Source organism: Bufo bufo, chromosome 4 (genome assembly GCF_905171765.1).
Source record: "Bufo bufo chromosome 4, aBufBuf1.1, whole genome shotgun sequence".
NCBI classification, from domain to species: Eukaryota; Metazoa; Chordata; class Amphibia; order Anura; family Bufonidae; genus Bufo; species Bufo bufo.
The window spans coordinates 199578018-199590995 of record NC_053392.1 but is presented as its reverse complement, the minus strand read 5'-3'; the positions used below and the strand labels follow the sequence as shown (position 1 = coordinate 199590995).

General features: G+C 42.6%; 1 protein-coding gene across 1 annotated transcript in view; it reads left to right on the top strand.

Moving 5' to 3' along the window:
• The first annotated feature begins 502 nt into the window (after positions 1 to 502).
• SLC7A14 (solute carrier family 7 member 14) overlaps positions 503 to 12978 on the top strand; it is a 158374-nt gene continuing 145898 nt past the window's right edge. Inside the window, exon 1 of the mRNA XM_040428220.1 lies at positions 503 to 545. The gene's annotated coding sequence lies outside the window, so the exon portion shown is untranslated. The remainder of the gene's footprint in view (positions 546 to 12978) is intronic.

The following is a 12978-nucleotide window of genomic DNA, read 5'->3' as shown; positions in this document are numbered from 1 at the left end:
GCTTCCCACTACATTTTATGCAATAGTAAATGGACCCATTAAAAAGTACGTGTCCAGCAAAAAAAAAAAAAGCCCTCATATGGCTATATGAATGGAAAAATAAAAAAGTTATGGCTGCTGGAAGGCAGGGAGTGAAAAACGAAAACGCAAAAATGGAAAATCGCTGCGTCCTTAGGTGGTTAATATGAAAATGACATTTCTTTTCATTTTACCCATAATCCAGTTTCTTCTAGCAATATCTGACTAAAGTTTAGGCTTTCATTTCTTCACAACTAGCATTCCTTGTTTTAATTTCAGCTTACTGATTATGAGCAGATCCTATCGGCAGCCCCGTTGAGGTGGGTACACAGGTAGGTGCACACAGACTTGCCAGGGCGCTGATGCATTATGCATGAGGAGGTCACGTGACGCAGGGAGAGCGTGAATGATTCAGGAGCTGCTGTACGTACGCCGCAGGCCCCGCCCCCTGCTTGGCTGCCTCATCCACAGCATCCACAGACTGGAGGGGAGATGGAGCCCGGCGCTGCCTGCTGATGCCCGGTCCGGTGAGTGTATGGGCAGTTCTGTGTCTAGCCCTCTGTGCTGCCTGTGGCAGGTGCCTATTGTCTATCCCTCTGCCTTCCCTGGTAATGCCACCTGCCTTATACCAGCTACTACTGTGCATGCTGCTGTAGACCTGGCTGGCTGCGCCTAAAGGCTTGATGTAAGGGCGTCTACAGTAGGTACCGTCTACTTACAGTTCAGCAAGTCCCAAGATGCTTCCCCCCTCCCCCACTACTAGATCTTACTTCTTCCCTCATCATGTAAAAGGAAAGTGTAACCTACCTGAGGGCAGCTGGGCACCAGCAGAAACCTACCCTGGGGTGTGAGCTGGCACACATCCATCTGCAGTGGTGGTACACATAGTATGGGGGCAGCAGAAGGAAATCTGAGACATGCAAAGATTAATCATAGTGACCTATATTCTGTAAATGTACAGATAGATATGTCATAGATATTCGATAGAAAGATAGATATTCTATAGATATTAGATCGCTAGAGAGATAGATGATATTCAATAGACAGATAGATAGATTAGATAATAGATAGATACAGATAGAGAAATGTATAATATTGTATCACATGATGCTTAATTGGGAACTATATATACTGTATGTATGTTTATATGTATAGATAGATAGACGCATGGATAGATAGATAGATAGATAGATAGATACAGATTGGGAACTATATATACTGTATGTATGTTTATATGTATAGATAGATAGACGCATGGATAGATAGATAGATAGATAGATACAGATTGGGAACTATATATACTGTATGTATGTTTATATGTATAGATAGATAGACGCATGGATAGATAGATAGATAGATAGATACAGATTGGGAACTATATATACTGTATGTATGTTTATATGGATAGATAGATAGACGCATGGATAGATAGATAGATAATAGATAGATATAGATATCATGCAATTAATATATCGTTTATCACTATCATCAAAATGATTATTGGTATAAATGATTTATAAGAGTGCAGTCACCGGGATGGTTTAGAAGACGGGTTTTCTTGTAAGTAGATGTGATCATCTGCAAGTAACAGGTGGCGAGGGGCGCTCAGCAGTCTGGGGACGTACAATATACTGTTCAGCTACCCAAATATGTCATTTGGTGGCTACAGAGTTAATTGCCCACTTGCCCGCTGGGTCCTGATGAGTAAGAAGTGCTGTTTGCCTGACTCCAGAGTAATTTGTTACTGAAAAGCGTTTCCCCGTGTGGCATGGAAGTGGTTATTAAGCTTTATGCTTAAATGACAAGGTAAAGTGCTTTCTGCCAGAGGGGGTTAATTTTATTTGACATGAGAACGATTTGTCGGATGCGATGATTGCCCCTATGTCTAGGAAGGCTCAGCATTTCATCAGCCTGGCTGTGAACGATGGGCGTTTTCTGGAGCTCTCCGAGGTCCTGGATTTCCATCCTGGACATGGAGCCTAGAGCTGAGCTCAGTGTCTGTCTCTGTGGCTGTCTCTGTGGCTCTGTCTCTGTGGCTGTGTCTCAGTGGCTGTCTCTGTGGCTGTGTCTCTGTGGCTCTATCACTGTGGCCAGTTCTAGCTGACATGGAAGCTTCAGTTACTCTTTTCGCCATCAGTCGTCCTGTCATTTGACAGACATTATCTCAGATTGCTGTGATTAGTATAGAGTCGTTGCGGTATCCGTTGGCTTGACTTGTAAACTTTGGCATTGGTGTACATATTGCTGTTAATTGTCAGTGTTTTTATGATGCATATATTACATTCTAAGATATTTTGTCACAGAAATGATTTTGTGAGGCACCACTGCGTTTATTAACACATTCATCCGTCTAAGGAAATACCCAAGTAATCCAGTCATGTATTATTACTAATGGAAAGCTGTATGTAATAATTAAAAGCCAGTGATGTCTGGAACTAGGACAGTTAGTAATGCAGAAATCTTTGGCAGGCGTCATTCCACGCAGTCTTTACTGCCCTTCTTATATGGCATTTTTATATTGTAATGTTTTAAAGGGGTTGTCCAGGATTTTCCAAGTGATGGCCTATCCCTACTATCTGAACAACTGGGTTCCTACACTCATCTTCTGCCATGGGGCGAGATGAGAATCTCGCCTCAGGCGGCCGCTGACCTGCTTCTGGGTAGGGGGCAGTTTACCACAGCACACTTCCATCCCCACTATTTAGCCTCATAGGCTTCGGTCAGTAGAATGGCGCAGGTGCTCGAGATGATATCATTTCAACCTCCTGCATTGGGTCACGGGTGGCATGTCATTGTGCCACCAGTGACACGGTGCAGGAGGTCATTGGCCTGTCTTTGTGACCGCCTGCGCCGGGACAAGGCAACTTAAGCCACAGGCGGGAAGAAACCTGTGGCAAGCATAGCAGACGGTGGCGGAGAACAGGGCACAGGTGAGTATTTCGTTTTTTTTTTATATATAAGTATGGCAGTACAGGGGGCATTATATATGCTGGGGCATTATACTACAGGGGAGAGCAGTGTGTATATATATATATATATATATTGGGCGTGGGTAGTGGGCAGAGTTAGGGGGCCCAATTCAGATTCTTGCTATGGGGCCCAATGATTTCTATGTACGCCCCTGAACAGGGGCATTACTAGAGGGGCATTGATGGCATATTGTTAGAATATGCTGTCAATGTCATATCGGGTTGTAACATTTTAAATATGTTAATAAAAAATGACTTAATTCAATGTCATATTGGGACCATGTCTGGGACCCACTCCTATCTTCTGAACGGGACCCCCAGAGTGAACAGAGAGCAATCACACATGCATGGCCATCCTCCATTCACCGCTATGCGACTTCCACTCAGCTATTTTTGGAATTCCCATAGCAATGAATGGAGAGCACAACGCACATGCCCGGTGTGCTCTCCTTCACTTCGGGATCCACGATCTCTAGATAGGAGCGGGTACCAGTGGTGGGACCCCCATACACCTGATATACATTATGCCATCCATGTCCCAGATGGGCCTTGTTAAAGGAGTAGCCCAGCAAAATACTTTGATAATGCTAGGATTGAGAACTGGGAGCCCACCCCTGAATTCTGGATGCTTATCTCTCTGGAAATCATGATGGCTAAAGAAATATGATCCTCTCACATGCATGTAAGACATCTGTGGATATCCATATTAAAGAACAACTCCATTCCTTCCCTGTAACACTTTTTACAGAACAAGTAGTAGATGCTTGGAACAAACTTCCATCAGATGTGGTTGGAGAATCTACAGTAAGTGAAGTGAAGCCTGCCTGGGATAACAGATCTACCCTAAGAGAGAAAGGAAATACTATAAGGGAAATCTACATAGACCATATGGTCTTTTTTTTTGTGATTTTATAATTCTTAGGTACAAACACATCCAGTTACTTTATGAAATGTTTATCTCTTCTGAGCAGCCATGTTTTTTCACACTGACTTCCTAATTTCATTGTGTATTGGGTTTATGAATGAATGAGAAATGCGTCAGCATGACTCACTGTGCCGGGAGAGACCTGGGGACTATAGTGACAGTCTGTCTGAGATTATAATATTCAGCTGAACGTTACCAAACCTTTTCTTTACGGCTCTGTTCACACTGTTGTCATGATTAATCGTTTGTACAACAGAACCCACTGGTGACTTAAAGGGAACCTGTCATCAGCTTTATTCTGACCGCACTGAGGGCAGCATAAAATAGTGACAGATATACTGATTTCAGCGGTGTGTCACTCATCAGCTAATAGTAAGTGGTTGCTGAGAACCAGCATCATAATCATTGCAGCCCAGGCCTTGAAAAGAGTCACATCTACCTGAGAAGAGTCCTGGTTATACATAATCTCCTGCTCTCTCGCCCATCTGCTGATGACTGGCAGTTCTCTCCTAGAGAGAAAGGGAGAAAACTAGGTAGAAGACGGTCAGTCATCAGCAGGTGGGCAGGAGAGCAGGAAGTCATGAATAACCAGGACTCTTCTCAGGAGGCCGGGACTCTTTTCCAGGCCCAGTCTGCAAGGATTGTGATGTTGGTTCTTGGCAACCACTTACTTTTAACTTATACTTTATTCTGCCGTTAGTATGGACAACATAAAGTGATGACGGGTTCCCTTTAATACTGGGGTATGCCAGGGTTCTGTCATCTCTGCTTGCAGACTGTTCTTGCTTTCAAAACTAACCCCCCATCTCCCCTGAAGGCTTCTAGTGAAGTGTGAACAGTTAAAGGGGATATGTCATCCGAAAATGACCTATTGTTTAAATCAAAATTTTATATACATTTGTATTTTTACATTGTAACTATATTTAAAAAAAAATGTATATAACCCCACAATTTTCACACTGGCCACTAGGACTTTTGAGAGCAGCTACACAATAGACAGGAGCTGTCCCCATTGACTTCTATGGGAGAGTTTTCTAGGCATGCTCTGTGACCTGTGCAGAGGTCAGGAGGGAGCTGATAAGCAGTGATGTCACCTAATGTGAATGGTGGATCCTGTGTTATCTATACAGAGGTGATATCTGTCATTGTAATTCTGCCTGTGAGGATAATAGCTACTGAAAAGTTAGGCTACTTTCACACTGGTGTTCGGTGCTGATCCGTCTGGTATCTGCACAGATGGATCCGCACCGATCATGCAAACGCTTGTATCCGTTCATAACGGATCCATTTGCATTATTCATTAAAAAAAAAGTCTAAATCTAAGTCATCCGTCTTGACTTACATTAAAAGGCAATGGGGACGGATCCGTTTTCAATTGCACCATATTGTGTCAGTGAAAACGGATCCGTCCCCATTGACTTACATTGTAAGTCAGGACGGATCCTTTTGGCTCCGCATCGTCAGGCGGACACCAAAACGCTGCAAGTAGCGTTTTGGTGTCCGCCTCAAAAGCGTAACGGAGACCAAACGGAGCCAAACTGATGCATTATGAACTGATCCTTTTCCATTCAGAATGCATTGGGGCTGAACTGATCCGTTTTGGGCCGCTTATGAGAGCCATGAAACGGATCTCACAGGCGGACCCAGAAACGGCAGTGTGAAAGTAGCCTAAGCTGTACAGCAGAATAAGGCCTTTTGCACACAACCGTATGTATTTTGCGCTCCGCAAGAAATACGGATGACGCCCCTGTGCATTCTGTATTTTGCGGAACGGAACAGCTGACCCCGAATAGAACAGTACTATCCTTGTCCGTTATGCGGATAATATTAGGACAAGTTCTATCTTTTAGCGGAATGGATATACGGAAATACAGAAACGGAATGCACACGGAGTACCTTCCGTTTTTTTTGCGGACCTATTTAAATGAATGGTTCCGCATACGGTCCGCAAAAAAAACCCGGAACAGACTCAGAAAGAAAATACGTTTGTGTGCAAGAGGCCTAAAATACATATTACGCATTCCCTCCTCTGTTCCCGCACTCTGCCATACTGAAGAACTGAGCGAGATTACTTGAGATCACGTGAAGCTCCTGCGTCCTCACAGCCTGGACTCCATAGAAACAGCAAGAACCTTATTACTAAGCGTGTCTTTACACACTTCAATAATGCATACAATTCAGTGATTTCTTGCTTGTTTAGCTATTTACTGCTGGTCTTGAAAATATGGCTTCCGTTATTGAAGCACTTAGGTCTGTAGATAGCTGGTTTAATATCAGACCATTGAGCCATTGTGTTTTCTTAAAGCAATTTTCAGATCTTACGACCATTATTTTAGCATACCTGAAGCTCCCTGATCATGATCATTATCGAAGCGTGACATGGCACATTAAAGGGGCATTTCCACCTTGGCAATTCGGGACTGACATTGGAATACCTGACTAATGCGGGGGCCAGAAGTGTCCGAGTGCCACAGTCTTTTCCTTGGCCTCTGATGTCTCGTCCATAACTCACACAGCCCTTATACATCTCTGTCCCATGCAACTGAATGGGATCAAGCTACAGTACCAATACAGTGAAGAGGATGCTACGTTCCTCCGAGTGCCCCAATCCCTTCAGAACGCTGATTGTTGGGGGTGAGGAGAGTCGGACCCCACTATGCTGATATTGAGGAAACCCCTTTAATGATGCATTTTTATTTCTTTGATTAAATCTTGAAACCCATGATCTGATCTGAAGGTATGATATTGAGAGTCTTTAGTAACCAAGCCATTTCCCTATATTCCCTAAAGGTCTGAAGCTCTGACCTTTACTTTGTCTTTAATATGATCCACGCTCATGAGATTGATCAGGAGAGGTTTTAATACACAGTGAGATATATTAATGTTTGCAGAGCTATAATATAACAATGAATGATGAGCAGATAAAATGCCAAGCCGCAGATGGAACCTGCTTATAAAATAAAAGGGGTTGACCACGTATCTGAGTGAGGTCTCTGACAGTTGGGTAATTGTATTCTCAAGGTAACAATTCTCAGGGTTCTACGAAACTGAACCTACAGAGAGAGTGTTAATTCCAGAATGCTTACAATTTCACTTTTAGTTACAATACACCAAAAAATGGAAAAAAAATCCTATAATGGATATAATTGGAGGACTTGTAATAAATGCTATTAAATCAATAAAAAAGCTAAAGAAATAAATCAGCACTCCATTGTGCAGCACTTTTATTAAAGTGCTCAAGTCCATGAAAAAGAAATCCCCGCTGGTGATGCGTAATAATGTATGTTATAATTGCCTTAAATGGAAAATAGCTGTTTGATCAAATTTAGCAAATGTGTTATCATGGCGTAAAGTACGGAAAGATGTAGAAGTAACGTGTGAGCTAAAGTTTAGGTATTGACTTCTTTAGAGAGCGTCCCTGGCATCATATAAAGGAAATACGCTGCAGTCTATTCATGGCGGCAACACTAGCCTGCACTAGGTCAGGCATGCACAGATCACTAATAAAGGCTCATCTGCACGACTGTTGGATGTTTTACAGTCCGCAAATTGCACATCCACGCCGTGTGAATTTTGCCCCTAATAGAACAGTCCTATCCTTGTCCGTTTTTTATAGAACAGCCATGCGGACATATGGACAAGGACTACACACAGAGTAATTTCTCTTCTATTGAAGTGATTTGTTCGGCATATGGGCTGCAAAAAACCCCAGAAAGGACAAGGAAAAAAAAAGTTTGTGTGCATTAGCCCCTAAAGAAGATCTGTCTCATCTCCTGTTTTAGTAACTACCGGCATTCTCCTTGTAATAACAATTCTGGAGTTTTTATTTTTATGACTCTATGTTATGTCATTCCTATATTATTCCCGCTACAAGTTATGAATGAATTGCCAGCAGTCTGCAGTAAGGGTCCATCTGGGAGTTACCAGTTGAGGTTGTGTCCCTGCAGTCAGACACTAGCAGCACTGAATGGATAGTGTCAGAGCGTGCAGGTATAGACCCCAGCTAGTAACACCCAGTTGGATCTTCACTGCAGACTGCTGCAATTCATTTTAAAATTTATAGTAGGAGTAATAGAGGGATGACACAACATAGACTTATATGAAAAGATGCTTCAGAATTGTTATTACATGGGCGAAACAAATAGCTACTAAAGCAAAATGAGCTTCTTCAGGCTGGTTACGATATGCCACCAATAAAAGGCAATAGTCGAGGCTCACCTGGTCCCAGTTTGAAGTGGAGGCATGGATATTCGCCAGGAACTCAGCGATAGTAGAAATATCAGTGAAAAAGGAGATCCAGCTTCCAATCAACCATGTAAATGCTTTAATGAAAAACGTGCTAAAATCCAGATATGTACATCAGGTCTACGCGTTTCAGATCAACAAATTCAGCTCCTTACTCATGACAACATGATGATGTGAGACACTGGCCTTAAATAGGGGGCAGGTCAAACATATCAGGTGGACACAATCAACACATAGCTCCACCTCTAACACATAAAAACATATGCTAAAAATAGAAAGAAAAAGAAGAAAATCTTCAAGGGAAACAAAAAAGTACCAGGGTCAATAATGCAATATGAGATTGTGCCTACGATTCAGACCCGTTGGTACACAAGTACCCATGGTAAAGATCCAAAAAGATTCTCTATTTAAAAGAACTCTCCTATGGTCTCCTCCACGTTTGGGAAATTTAACCCGTTCCACCCCCTGCACCACAAGACTACTAGTATCACCTGCATGACAAGCCGCATAGTGTGAACTGACCGCAGAAACATTCCGGGTCAGTGCATGCGGAATGTCAGAAATATGTCGGCGGATTCTGGTTTTGAGGCTGTTGGAAGTACAGCCTATGTACTGTAGGCAGCATGTCATGCAGGTGATACAGTATACCACAAAGCTGGTGTTACAATTAATGTATTGCTTCAAAGTGAAAGTTTTTTGGTTAGATACAGAAACCACAGTTTGGCCAATACAGAGATGCTTGCAACAAGTGCAGATACGATGTCCGCACTTATAGGTGCCTTTAAAGAGTAGCCAAGTCTGCTGTGTCTGGGAATCATCCATAAACAGGCTAGGACTAATACGTTGACCCAAGGTTGGGGCTCGACGAGCAATGCATTTAATGTTTGAGCTGAAAACATCAGACCACTGTTCATCCATGCGCAGCAGGGACAGATTTTTTCTGATTATATGACAGCGGCTGCCTCGTGGATTGACAGTTTGTTGCAGCCACTTGTCCAGACTATTCCAGGCTTCCTCTTGGATACTAGAACTGTACTCCAGGCCTTTCATGAATTTTCTTGGAAGCCGGAGTATATCTGGATAACCGCAGATGTTACATCTCTTTACACTGTCATTCCTCATCACTCAGCCATTGCTTCATTACGATGGTTCCTGAATTCCAGGACTACATATGTGATGTTGTCCTTTTTTTACTTAAACTCAATGTATTCATGTTTAACCATCGTTTCTTCCTCCAACGCACCGGTGTTTCCATGGGGGCAAAATTCTCGCCCTCCATGGCTAACATCTACATGGCGTGGTGGGAATCCTGTTATCTCTTTTCAAATCACAATATTTGGGCCCCCTCATTACAGTGGTATGGCCGTTATATCGACGACTTGTTGTTCATCTAGTCAGGTGACCATACTGCCATACCACTGTTTGAGGAGTTCCTAAATAACAACACTCCGAACGTGAAATTTACTCTTAATTTCAACTGCACATCTATTGCGTTTTTGGATTTGACTTTGGTGGGCAATGCTGCCGAATCTAATGTAGTCACCCGCACCTACCGCAAGGAGACTGCGGGCAACAGCACTCTTTTCGCGTCCTCATGTCATCCTGCTCATGTTGTATGCAATATCCCTGGAGGCGAATTCATACGCCTCAGACGGAATTGCTCCAGTGACACGGGCTTCAAGGAAGAGCTCAGCTTACCTGCTGAGCGCCTTGTTGCCAATGGATACAGCAACAGCAGTTTGACACAGGCCGCGGAACAAGTCAATCACGGATGGATCTAGTCTTCCCAAAAAACAGGGCTAGCAGTAGATCTAACTTCATTAGTGAAGTCCCCAAGAACAGAGCCCCAGTTTTCTCCACGAGCTATAGTGCAGAATTTAGCAAGATCTGTCATATAATCAGAAAAAATCTGTCCCTGCTGCGCATGGATGAACAGTGGTCTGATGTTTTCAGCTCAAATATTAAATGCATTGCTCGTCGAGCCCCAACCTTGGGTCAACGTATTAGTCCTAGCCTGTTTATGGATGATTCCCAGACACAGCAGACTTGGCTACGCTTTAAAGGCACCTATAAGTGCGGACATCGTATCTGCACTTGTTGCAAGCATCTCTGTATTGGCCAAACTGTGGTTTCTGTATCCAACCAAAAAACTTTCACTTTGAAACAATACATTAATTGTAACACCAGCTTTGTGGTATACTGTATCACCTGCATGACATGCCGCCTACAGTACATAGGCTGTACTTCCAACAGCCTCAAAACCAGAATCCGCCGACATATTTCTGACATTCCGCATGCAATGACCCGGAATGTTTCTGCGGTCAGTTCACACTATGCGGCTTGTCATGCAGGTGATACTAGTAGTCTTGTGGTGCAGGGGGTGGAACGGGTTAAATTTCCCAAACGTGGAGGAGACCATAGGAGAGTTCTTTTAAATAGAGAATCTTTTTGGATCTTTACCATGGGTACTTGTGTACCAACGGGTCTGAATCGTAGGCACGATCTCATATTGCATTATTGACCGTGGTACTTTTTTGTTTCCCTTGAAGATTTTCTTCTTTTTCTTTCTATTTTTAGCATATGTTTTTATGTGTTAGAGGTGGAGCTATGTGTTGATTGTGTCCACCTGATATGTTTGATCTGCCCCCTATTTAAGGACAGTGTCTCACATCATCATGTTGTCATGAGTAAGGAGCTGAATTTGTTGATCTGAAACGCGTAGACCTGATGTACATATCTGGATTTTAGCACGTTTTTCATTAAAGCATTTACATGGTTGATTGGAAGCTGGATCTCCTTTTTCACTGATATGCCACCAATGTTCCAGGTGAGACAACCCCTATAAGACAGCTCCGCGAACAGCTATCTGTATATATACTTAGGGCGTATTACACCAACAGATTTATCTGACAGATTTTCTGACCAATCATTGGTCAGTTGGCTGTTTACACACATAGATCTTTTGTTATACATACCAACTATTGGTCTGATTGTACGGATATTGGTCAGATATTCTGTTGGTGTAATACAGCCTTTAGTGTATACATTTTGCTGAATCTTTACCCACAAAGCTCTATATCAATCTGCTCAGCTCCTCCTGCTCTATAACCTGCATTGCATTTCATGGTGACGGGTCCTCTTTAAGGGGGCGCTACTACAAGAACAGATAACAGATGCTCGCAGAACAAACAGGGGCGCTTGCATGACTCAGAATCCAGAGTGATGTCGTTTCATTAGAACACAATTGCATATAGGCCTAATTGTATTTATCCCCCTTTCACACTATTGTGTTGTCTTGTTAAACATGGCTGAAGCCATTTATGATCACACAGATATCGCCCGCCTAGGTAAACTATGAAGTGCGCTGTATGTTGGCTGACGTAGAAAAGGTAAACACTTTGCACCTGTCATTTTATTGTTCTGTGATATAACTATAGCTGTGAAGCCTTCATATTTGGTGATCTGTAGGGTAGTAGTGAGTGATGTTCTGTTATCATTAGGCATATTACCTCGGGGACAATGGTGCATTCACAAAGTAACTGATGGCAGATGGTCGGGATGGAGAATAGGTAACCTGAGCCCCTTTCCTTTGTTGGAAATTGTCAGTATGGCCAAATCTATTCCTTATGTCCCCATTTCATTACTGACATCATTGTGTGGGTAGCACAGGTCTCAAGGCTATAGAAAGCCTAATTTCTTAAGCCTGTATTACACAGGCCGATTGAGCAAGCGTTTGTCGGAAGCGTTCCCTCCTGACAATCACCTGCTTACTAGCGGAGGAGACCACTGCTATTACATGCAGCGATCTCCTCCACAGCATGGGGTGGAGCGATCGTTATCACATCACTCGTCCCCATGCTGTATAGTGGTTGGCGGTAGATCGTAATTAGACAGCATGATCTGCTGCTGGCAAACAATGAATTTTAAGCATTCTAAAAAATAACAATTTGCTTGTTCATCGGGTGGTTGGTGGCGGTATTACACTGCAAGATGATCGCTAACGAGCATTCATCTGTCAAAAAATTGGTAATACAGCCTTTACTTCAGCAAAACGCTCTTGTACTTAACAAGAACATGTTCTAGATAATGAGTTTAGTTTAGTCATAATTCTAGCCACATTCTATTTTATGTGCACACCGTATCACCTAGATCGCAAAAAGACTTATAGGCTTTTCCAGGACTCCTATATTGATGTCTGTTCTGTCTTCTTACACGTTCACATAGTGTGCAGTCTGACATTCGGCATAAACCATTCCTGTCTTCCAAATAAGAGGACTGTTCTTTGTAGTCCAACTTGTTTATTGGTAAAACAGGAGTATTTGATTGATTGATCGATTGGTAAAACTATAAGAATTCAAATAGCATGAATAAGTATATAGCATAGCATGTACTGTAACATTAACAGTCATAAGTGAAAGCACATGGTAAAATGGCTGCCTATACATAGGATTACATGTCTAGCTAACAGTAGACACAACTCCCTGAGTAAAAATGATAACTAGCTGAACAGCTCTGCATAAAATAATATCCCTAAAACAAAGGTAGATCTCTTAACAGATATGCTTTTACAAGAATAGTGGAGTTTGAAAAGGAGATATGCAGAATGAGAGCTCTGCTGATGTGCCCTGGTGACTGGAGGCTTCTCTTTCCCAGGATGCTTTGCACTCCCACAATGCTTTGCAACACCCACAATGCAGCAGTTTTTGTAACAGGAAAAACAAAGTGTAATACAACTTAACACCGCTAGATAGTGCTATAACCACACTAATCACTACAGAAATACCAAAACTAAGGCAGACATGATCTGTAATGATTCTCAAC